The sequence below is a fragment of the Anas platyrhynchos genome, chromosome 7 (assembly GCF_047663525.1).
Source record: "Anas platyrhynchos isolate ZD024472 breed Pekin duck chromosome 7, IASCAAS_PekinDuck_T2T, whole genome shotgun sequence".
Taxonomy (NCBI): domain Eukaryota; kingdom Metazoa; phylum Chordata; class Aves; order Anseriformes; family Anatidae; genus Anas; species Anas platyrhynchos.
Window position 1 is genome coordinate 30,798,917 of NC_092593.1, and position 10,587 is coordinate 30,809,503.

Below are 10,587 nucleotides of genomic sequence, written 5' to 3' on the forward strand. Positions count from 1 at the left end.
AGAAGAGGGGGGAAAAGGTAAAATAGGACACTGCACAAGTGCCAAATCTTATTCTTGTTTGGGGTTTCAAACTGTTTTGCTCTCCCTTGCCAGGAAGATGTTCCTGGTAAGAAGTCACCCCACGGTGACATGACATCCAGACCATTCGCAACAGGGCTTGCTGATAATGGGCAGAGTTACAGAAAGCAGAGATCTCCCATGCCCAGGACACACAGAGCAGCCCTTCAATCCTGCCTGAGGTCCCAAGCCTTGAAAATCAAATATGCTGCACGTCAGCAAATCATTTTGCTCCCTGAACTTTTTCCTCACTCCCATTGACCCCTGCAGATGAAACCCAAGTGGTTGTGATGGGTCTGTGAATCTGAAAAGCTTCTTTTCTTCCTTCCACCTCCTTCTGCCCCCAAATCTTGACATGCTTACAGCCTTGTGTGACCTTATTAACCACCAAGGAAGCGGTCTGCTGCCCTGTGGGAGGAGCATGGGCAGGCTGGGGAGTGGGGAGGAGAGAGCTTTGCTCAGCTAGCAGAAGCCCCAGGGTTGAAGATAGGAAAGGTTACGAAAATATTTTGCCAAAGACGCAATAAGAGGTAGGTTATTTTTCAGAGGGTTATTTTATTTTATTTTATTTTAAAGGGGTATTTGAAGCAGGCATTTTATAAACATTTATACACAAGAAACTGTTAAAATAACACCTGGGGGCTGGTTTGAGCTCCTCCAGGAAGCTAGGGCAGCACTCAGCCACCTCATGAACCTTGTGTTGCTTCCGAGGATCCCTAGGAGCAAGGTTCACAAATTTCCCATATTATTTCAGCTTTTGCCATGGCAGTGTGAGCGACCCCCCACATCTGCCCAAGCTGCTCCAGGCACTGTGTGGGATGCACCATGTACAACTTTCATCATGTCCATGTTGCTTGGTCTGTTTCTTGGGGTGCCTCCTTCCTTTCCTCTCCCGGTTTTTCTGTTTTCACTCACATTTTCCATACCTCTCTTCTCACACACATGGCTCCAGGCTTTCTTTCTGTACGTGCTCAGGCACTGTCTGAGCCACTTCATGAAGACTTTCTGCTCCCACCCTGCCAGCTGGAGTCTGGAGATAATTTGCTGGAAGAATGGAAAAGAAGCTAGAAAATGCTTCAGGTCATTTCCCTGCAAAAATGGGCCTCCATGAGCGAAAGGATAACCCTGGAGGGGGCCGTGGAGATCTGCAACCCGGTGGGGCTTCATGAGGGGGTTCTGGCTGGGGACATGCTTTGGGGATACGCGTGAGGATGAAAGGGAAAATGGAGCTGGGATCTGTTAATGATGGAGGAGTACTTCTCCCCTTATTAGAACGGGTTGATTTCTTTGGATTATTCAGGATAGGGCAGCCTAAATATGTACCCAATCCTGTTACTCACTCATTTAAAATAAATGTCTTTCTTTTGGGAAAGGCAAGAGGAGCTCCCAGCCCCTGGCCATGAACAAGGCAGGAAGACTGCCCGCTGCAGTGCCAGCCCCTGACCCCAGCCCTGAGGACTTAAACAAAACATCACGGCGTAACGCAAACATCACACCAGGCCAGGCAGCTGATAAGAAATCACCTCTTGCTTTTAATGAGGAAGCTTGACACAGCCTTAAAAAGTGTTCAGGAAAAAAGGAAAACATTTCAAAGAGAGCCTTGAAATGGAGCGTTTTCAGTTCTTGAAAAAGCACAAAGTATGGTTCATGTCAGTAAACATTTTCAACTTCCTCTTAAAAAATGTAACAACTGTGAAATTTGAATCAAAAGGGAAAAACTTTCTGTCAGTGTACAATGACTCAAGTCTAGCCCGCTCTTGAGAAGTTTCTACCAGCAAGGAAGCCCCATGTGGGTTGCAAGAGTAAGATTTTTAGTTTTTTTCCCCTTATGATTTAACTTTAAATATTCTGAGCAACCAAAAACAGTTAGTAGTGTTTCACCTGATCCAAGGAGACCCAGAGATGTTGAAGCGGTTCTTCAGGGGCCCAACCAGAAATGTAGGTTCTGGTGCTTGATGGACTTGGTGAATGCTATTCATGCCTCAAGGCAACTGTTGTATTGTTGGATATTTTCCCAACCTGTCTCAACAAACTGTGGGAACAGCTGGGAGGAAGGTATCGTTCATTTATTTAGAGATCTCCCCTTGAAGTTCTGATGGAGATTTTAGTAGAAGGGTGATTTGAAAGGCCAGTTCCAGCATCAACGTGTCAGGGATTCATGGGAGCTCTCCAAGGTCTGCCTGGAGCGACCCGTTCCAACCTTGACCAAGGCTTGATCAGGATGGCCTGAAACCCTGCTACCCCTTGTGCACACAAAGAGCTTATAGTTAAAAGTAGTGGGGTGAAGCTGGTGGGCTCTTTTTAGCTTTAAGATTGTTTATTTAAAAAGTAAATAAAACTTGAGGTTATTATTTCAAATATGATAAATAGAAAGCACTGGTTCCTGGTGCCTCTTGCTTTTTGCACCCGGACAGCCAAATTATTGTTTCTTCATTTTCAATGAGCACCCTTGAGGTACACAGATGAGATAAACTGTTCCACTGCTTTGCCACTCACAGTGGTTGGAAAGATGATATATGTATAAATAAATAATAATAATATAAATAAATAAATAAATAAATAAATAGTTAAAACAGTTATACAAAGCTTGAGTAAGATAGGAAAAGTCTTACAGAATGCAGTGTTGACAAGTGGAGTGCTAAAGCTGCTTCCAAAACACACACATGGGAGGGTAGCTCTAGCTGTTTATCTCATGTGAAATTGGCAAGTTCTTTATATTGTTGCTGAATTATGTTTCCTTTTTGCATGCACATGGAGACTTTGAGTGATGTTATCTTACCTTCTTTTTTCATTCTTGGTGGGGCAAGAATTCATTCTGGCAATCTTCCTGCAAGCTCAGCCCCTCTATAAAGATAAAAATTGGCAGCAGACTCCCACAGCTAGTATGCTGGTGTGGTAAGAGTGGAGTCCAAGGCTGTGGTTTCCTGTCATTGCCGTGCAGGCAAAGCTAGACACCTCCGTGAAGGCATTCATCCTCAAACATCCTCAAACTTGTAATATCTTCTCTGCAGAAGAATGAACAAGATGATCCCTACAGGCCTGCACATCCACGGCGTTCCCACGGGAGTGAGGGAAGGAGTGGACTACCTGGGGAGGTGACCAAGCCCATCTGGAAACTTCTTGCTTTTTTTTCGCAAGAAAATGAGAAAGACAAAAACCTTTCCTGTAAGTGATTCACTCAAAACTTTCTGTGCAACCTGGGACAATCCATTTTCTTTTGATGTTATGGTTAGTTAATCCCTCTGAATTTTGTTTTAATAGTATGCTAGTTTGGGAAGAAAGAAGTCTTTTGAAGAACACCAAGTTTCCACTTCTCCAGGAATGTGTTTCCCTTTATACCAAACAACTGGTTGACAATTTCAACTCATATGCATAAATAGATTTCATCTCCAAATTGGATTTTTTTCAGCACAGTTACCATTTGCTGAAAATAGCTTGCCTTGTGCCTGATTTTTTACATGTGCTATACATTTCAGAAGCCAATTTCTGCAATAGCCTCTAAATTTCATCAGACTTTGGGCAGTCTACCATACATGCTGGCAGTTAAACCTGGTTACATCGCTTCACAGACAGTGGTGAAATTTAATATAAATTCATAATGTATAGGACAGACAGACAGAGAAGGCATTTTGTGGTCCTGTTCAACACTTTGATGTCAATGAGAATTCTTCCTCTATGGGCATTTTGGATGAAGACCTTAGAGAAATAATATATATATATGTATTTTTAAATGTTTACATCTGGGGACACGCAGACAAGTCTAGCTTAGATGTGCATTTTATTAACCAGATGGCAATGTCTTATTTACATTTGCCGTATAAAAACATCTGTGCTTAAACTGGGGAGATGCTGTCTCTTGCTACAGTTGGGAGTTTGGCTGCAGGGGGTGTAGCATTGCTTTTGTTAACATCCAATTTTCCTCACTCATCAGAGCTGAATAAGTAACACTTGTTTTATTTAACCTTGTTCTAATTAAAGGGTTACAAAGCTGCAGTTGGCTCTTTCTGCATTACTTTGCTGGTACTCTGGATTTTGCTGCCTTTAAACAAAACTGAAATCTCTTGCCTTGCTTTCCCTTGATATTGAACTCACATTTTACCTCTACTTTTATCCCAGAGATATCTCAGAGTTTATCTCTGTGTAGCCTTCTCCACCACTAAATAATTCCTTTTCCTCTTTGGTGTGAAATCCTGGATATGAAGAAGTCAATGAAAGTCTTGACATCAGCTTCAAGAAGGTCAGAGTTTCTCCCTGGGTGTTTATTTTCTTTAAGCGCTCATAGCCTGTTATTCTGTCCAATCCTTCCTCGAGCCAAGTTCAACACCTCCATTTCCACCATCGCTGTTGTTCTTCTATGAACTCCCTGCAAATTATAGCATTGGGTGCCCAGAAAGGAACGTGCTGTTTCAGGTGTTCTCTAACCAGTAACCTCATAGAAGTAGAATTTTTCTCTTATTGACTGCTCAATCTTCTTTTTTCTTTTATGTTCCTTTTTTTCTTTTCTCCCTTGTTTTACTGCCATATCATGTTGCATTTTCATGTCATTAATAAAGACGTAAAAAAAAATAGACCTAACACTGACCTCCCTATGGAATCCACCAGCTCTGCCAATAATATACTCTGTTGGTTGTCTTTTTGCTTTTTCTCCCATCTAGCTCTTAGCCTTCATGGACTGTTCTCATCCAAGCCAGTTTGAATTAATCTCGTGTGATGTGAAGAGACACCATACTGGAGGCTTCACCATGGTAAAAATCAGAGACATGTGGGAACCAGATGATGTGTTTTATGAAAATTTTCATAATTTGAAAAGAAATTTGAGGTAAAATTTGTTTTCCTTCTATGTCAAAATGGACTATCAAATTTCCAATTTGCCTGCAAAGTGATTTTTAAAAATCATTCACTGATCAAAATTGTATTATATTGAATTATATTTTATTATGATGATTTGAATTATGTAAACTTTCGTAAAACTTGAATGAAATTGACAAAACACTCTGATAAAATCAAAGCTGTAAACTTTGATAAAATCTACCTTTACTGACGCAACACTCTCAAAAAGCGAGGTAGCTTCACAGAACTTAATTTCCCAGTTAAAAACTTCCTCATGAGAACTGTATAGACTAGCACTAGTAACGTATGACATACAGTTCCTTCCCCCAAACCAACAGGTATTTCTCATTTCCTGGGGAAAAAAAACACACCACCAAAATAACAAAAGACACCACTTTTGCAGTTATGTAGCCTTTCTCATCTTGAAGATCTTCTTTTCGTATCTGCTATAGAAAACACAAGTCTCTTCAGGTAGGAGGGGGGTACCAACCAGGCTACAATTTCCCAATGAGACAAACTTATTCATGATCCATTCTTTTGCTAATTCACTAGTTTTAGGAACTGAGTTATCGGGAGGAATTAATGTGGGTTTACTCTGAGCTGTCTCCTATGTTCCTTTTCCTCGACAGTTTTTAAATTAAAAAATGACCAGCTGTGATATCATGTTTTTGTTCGTTTCGAGCATTTCCTGTTTGCTTTTCGTAATTCCAATCTCTTGCTGTTCAGTTCTGAGCCAGCAGTTTGTTTTTATGAAGAGCACTTCATTGCATGCCTCATATGGACAGGCATTAAATCCCATTGATATAGTTACCAGCCCACGTGAAACCGCTCCAGCCTTTGGGGAGGAGAAGAAAAAACATCTCTGAGATGTATGGAGGAGGTGGTTGTGGGGGCTACCTTTGGAAAAGTGGAAGAAGTGTAAAGCCCTCTCAGTGACCAGAACCCACAAATGTTTTCTTTCCCAAATAGTCTGAAAATGTGGTAGCCAACAACTGAAGGCCTCCAAAAGGATGCATTTTAACCATTTTCTTGCAGAATATGTAAATGGGATGAACCAACATGTTGCTTGGGTCCTGTGTATCGGGAGGTAGGAAAAGAGCCCCATATACACGCTGACTGTATGCTCTCAAGGCAAAATGAGAAATTCAGACACTAAACAGTGGTTAATCACTGGTGATTTACCTCTTGTCTCTCTACAAACGCCTTTATTGTCTCATTATAGCACCCAAGTCTGTGTTTGCTTGGGAGAATCAAGGGAAATAAGTCAAAGGGGACTGTGCTCTCATCGGCTTCCTACCTCTACGTGGAAGGCATCAGGAGAAGGAAGATCCATCGCATTTGTTTGTAGACCTTGGAAAAAAGCCTGGGAGCAGCAGAATCCCAGGTGATCGGGGGCAAGCTTTTCCCTCGGAGCCAGAGTGAGGAAGAGATGGGAAATGTTCATCACGGGCCGCCCTTTCTTAGGGCTTTCCCATCTCACGGATTTTGTGTGTCGGGATAATTCAAGATTCGCTGGAGCTTGCTTAAAGAAGATTGTGCTGGGAATCTCAGTCGGGGTCAAGGCAGACAGTTTGCTTTGGCAAGCGTGGTGTGAGCATAGCTAGATGACTGGCTGACCACCGCCTTCGCCTCGCCTACGTATGATCCTGCCCATTTACCTTGGGCGATGGCCAGCAGTTCCTGCTAGACTCGTGTTACGGGGCTGTGTTTGAACTCCTCTCCATCATCCAGGCACCCAGATGTGTGGCAGACGCAGACACGCACCGCGCTACAGATGCTATGCGTTGGCTGCAGCTGAGGTAAATATTATTTCTATACCATGATGAGGATGAAATAATATCTCTGGAGGATTTGGAAGAAAGATGGAAGAGACTTGGTTTGTCATGGTCTGCCCTTGGGCTCCTTTTCTTTGGAACACGTTTTTATACAACAAGAAATAAAACAGGAGAAGAAAACACAATCCGCTAATGAGGAGGATTTCAACCCGCACGCAAATCCTGGGCAGCTCCTTTGAGGAAAACAGAGCACGTTGTTTGTGATGGCATTCCCCACCAAAATGGCTCGGGGCCTGACTTGATGCTGAGGAGGAAATTCTGCATCTCCAGAGCTGAAAGGTCTGCACGCTTTCATCCCTTGCCTCCACCGGTTCCCACGCACGCCTTGCTGAGGGATGGAGGGAGGGAGAGGGTGGTGCATAGCAAGGAGATAAACTGGACCTCGGGATGCTCCACCTCTGGAGACCATGAGCCTACATGACACAGCAACGTGAGAGCAGCACAGCCAAGCCATGCAAAAGGAGAGGGGCACATGTTGCACTTACTTATTTTACAGATTGCTGCCCATGCAACGATGCTTGCTCTTGAATTGCACCCAGCTGCTGATCTCCCCAGCTCCTGCCTGGGATAAGGTTTCCCTTCTCTCCCCCTTGTTTTCCCTGTGCTATTAGGATTGCTGCCTCCCCCTCGCCTCACCTCTGAGGAGCTCACAGCTGCTCAGCCCCAGATTACACAGAGCCCGACACCGGGGGTCCTCAGCCTGGAGGGGACAGTAGGAAAATACAGACTAAGGTAATTGGTAAAACCTCATCCATAAATTAGAAGTTCAGGCTTGCAGCTCATGTTTTTGAACTCTAAGCACATCTGTTTTCTCTGCCAAAGGCTCTCATTCTAGTAGGAAAACTATAATAATGTCAAAATCCTATTTAACGGGGAAAAAAGAGAATGCGGCAGGAGCGTGAGGTCACTTTGGATCATATTTCTTGCCCCATACCTGGTGCTGTGTGTCATATCCAAAGCACATCACAGCCACAGGAGGACCCTGTCTCTGTCCCCATCCCTGTCCCCATAGGCAGCTGTGCCATGGGGATCAAGAGGTAACCAACACCACAACAATGTGCCCTTTTTACCCCCTTCCTCTCTTACCTCTGTGTAAACATACTAAATTACCTGTGACAGCCCATGCCAAGTTTGTAAACAGGGTTTTCTGAAGAAGAGACTGAGGTGTGCCTTGCTGTGAAGGCAGCCAGGGGAAAGGGGAGGGTGTTTTGTGGTTCCCCCTGCCAGATGTGCTCTTCTCCCCTTTCCAGTGCATCCCTCCTAAAGTTACCCACTGCGAGTAATGCTTTCTCCTCACCCACGTCTTTCTAAAAAGAAATGAGAAAAAAAAAAAAAAGAGAAAAGAGGAAAACTTCCTGGGCTGCCCACCCTTTAAATTAAACAGGAGCAGGTCACAACCCTTGCTTTGACCCCATCCCCCTATTTACAACTGTGCTCTTGGAGCTGGGACACTCAGCACCAAAAGTCCCTCACAGTCCGGGCTGTAAAGCACCCCTGCTTACACCCCTTTTTCCCTAAGCATCTAAAGCATGGGGGGGCTTTTCCACACCCTCTCCTGGTCCTCACCCTCCCAGCCCTGTGAAACCTGAGTCAGGAGCTCAGGTTTTTTCACGCTTCCCATCTCCTCGCTGAGCAAAGCAGCTGTGGGCTCTCCATCAGGGACCTCAGAGGCGAGGGATCCACCGAGGAAAATTTTTTTGTATCACCCAGGAAAACACCCGCAGGCAGGGCTTTGCAGGAGCTGCTCTCTGGAAATGCTAAAAAATGCTCAAAGGCAGGAGGTTACATTGAGGTTACGTTGTCGTCACACCTCCGACATCTTGACAACTGCAACGCATTAGATCACTTTGAGCAACTTTGTCAAAAAATGGCCTTTTAAAGGAGAAAAAAAAAAAAAAAGACAAAAAAAGACACGCTCGAATTTGTGGCTTGATGTAAATTTTTCGATTGGAAATATTGCCTTTTGGGGGGAACTTTTCAATTCTTTTATTTAAATGTTCACACAAGTTGTGAAAAAGCCTGAAAATCAATTTCAAAACTGAGCTGGAAAACCTCCTCTCAGGCAGATCCGTTTCCCAGCTTGTTCACCACCACTAATAACATGTGCCTTTCTAGCCCCGATCGTCTTAAAAGCCCAGACAACTTGAGATACCATGCTTCAGCATGGTCCTTAACTGGAAATAGAAGTAGCCATGCATTTCCCATCAAAGAGACTGCTGCTGGAAATGTTTCATTGCTGTAATTTTCTGCCTGTAAATGTTGGATTTGCCCCATACCCCTTTTCATTTTAAAAAGGGTTGGTGGTACAAATAGTCTCTCATCCCTGAAGTAAATGTCTCAAGGGCTGGAAGGCAAAGTTAAAAGCCCTTCCAAGATCTGTGAGGGCACCGTCTCTAGCTTGGAAATTGCTCACAGGCAAGGCAGTTTTCACCACGTCCATCAAACTTCATTGAAAATCAAATGCAGAAAGATGCCTTAAATGCTACTTAGGGGCAAGGCACGGAAATTAGTGCCTGTGTTTGCTCCTGCTGCTTGTGGGGCTCAGTGGCTATGGGTTTGATGTCCTGGCTCCAGTGGGGAGACGCAGTCCTTCCCTGAGCAAGTGGCACCGCCGCCCCCACGAGGTCCCCTCCAGCTCTGGGATCGTGCATTTCTCTGGCATCCAAAGCTGAATCAGTGCTAACACATGCTGCTATTTGGTCTTATTTATTACTATTACTTGACATCCAAAATAAACAACGCCTGAGGTCCTTCCACCCCTTGCCCTGCGCGATGCTTTGCACGGGAGTGGTGCTTGTGCTGGGACCGGGCTCCCCACACGGGGACCGATATCCCCCAGGCTCAGCAGGCAATGACAAATCACCTGGCATGGGCAATGCCTTTCAGCTGAGCCCTAACCTGTTTAGTCTAAGGGGCAGAGCGAGCTGAAGGGAAAGGCTGGTTGGCAGGTCTGGTTTAAACAGCGCAACCCAGCCATCCCCTGTCCTCCTCCGCAAATAAATCACAGTTCAAAGGAGCTGGCGTTGCGGCAGCTGGGATATTGCAGCCAGGCAGCAGAAGGCGATATGTGCTTCCAACCCATCCTTCACCCCTCTCAAAACGCACAACAAGGAGCAGAAAGGCCAGCACAAGTAGGTCTCAGCCCTGGGTGCACAGAGCAATGACTCGATGGGCAACTGTGGGCATGGGGAAAGGGAGGGGGGCAGGAATGGGAAAAGCCATGGGAGCAGGACTCTGGCTTGCTGGCTCTAATGACGCTAGTCAATGCCAAAGGGCAGCTTGATAGATTTAATTTATTGCTAGTCCTGCCCGACATAATCTCTGAGAAGAGAAGTGCCACTTTTAGTTTGTATATCTTTCACTGACATGTATATTTAGCACTCATTAACCACTTACCTTGGGCTAATAACTCAACTTGTTGTTCCAAATTCTATGTTTCTTTATTTGCATGAGCTCTAAAAGCCAACAAGAACATTTCTGACAGATTAAGTTCAAATTTCTGTGAAGGTTCACTATAGCCTTTTGGTTTATTTGTACAGTATTTTCCATGTTTTTTCAAAGATTAGTCATTATGAAACCATCTCATTGCCTTAAACCTGTAAACAATTCCTACCCATTTCAGCTAAAAGCAAGTTCAGAATGTCAAAAATCAGTTGCTTTTTACAAGGAACATAAAAAAAAAAAAAAAAAAAAAAAAAAGCAACAGCTACAACAATAATAATAAGAAGAAGAATATTACATCTGGGTGCTTTTACCAAGATGACAGCAACTAATTTTGCTGTTTCTGCCCAAATCCTTTACTGCTGTAATGTATAGGTGCTATCATAGTTTTATTCTAGATTAAATGGCCTGCTGATTTCTTTTC

General features: G+C 44.0%; 1 long non-coding RNA gene across 6 annotated transcripts in view; it reads left to right on the forward strand.

Annotated features, from left to right (window-relative positions):
* LOC113844147 (uncharacterized) overlaps positions 1 to 10,329 on the forward strand; it is a 49,271-nt gene extending 38,942 nt beyond the window's left edge. Inside the window, exons 1-5 of one of the 6 annotated variants that reach the window (XR_011810762.1) lie at positions 476 to 587; positions 3,069 to 3,222; positions 3,319 to 4,294; positions 4,713 to 4,876; positions 5,614 to 10,329. This is a non-coding gene — a long non-coding RNA (uncharacterized lncRNA). Of the gene's footprint in view, positions 1 to 475; positions 588 to 3,068; positions 3,223 to 3,318; positions 4,295 to 4,712; positions 4,877 to 5,613 lie in introns of those variants that run through there. The other 5 variants (XR_011810761.1, XR_011810758.1, XR_011810759.1 and 2 more) reach the window with 5 other exon arrangements.
* Positions 10,330 to 10,587: the final 258 nt, after the last annotated feature.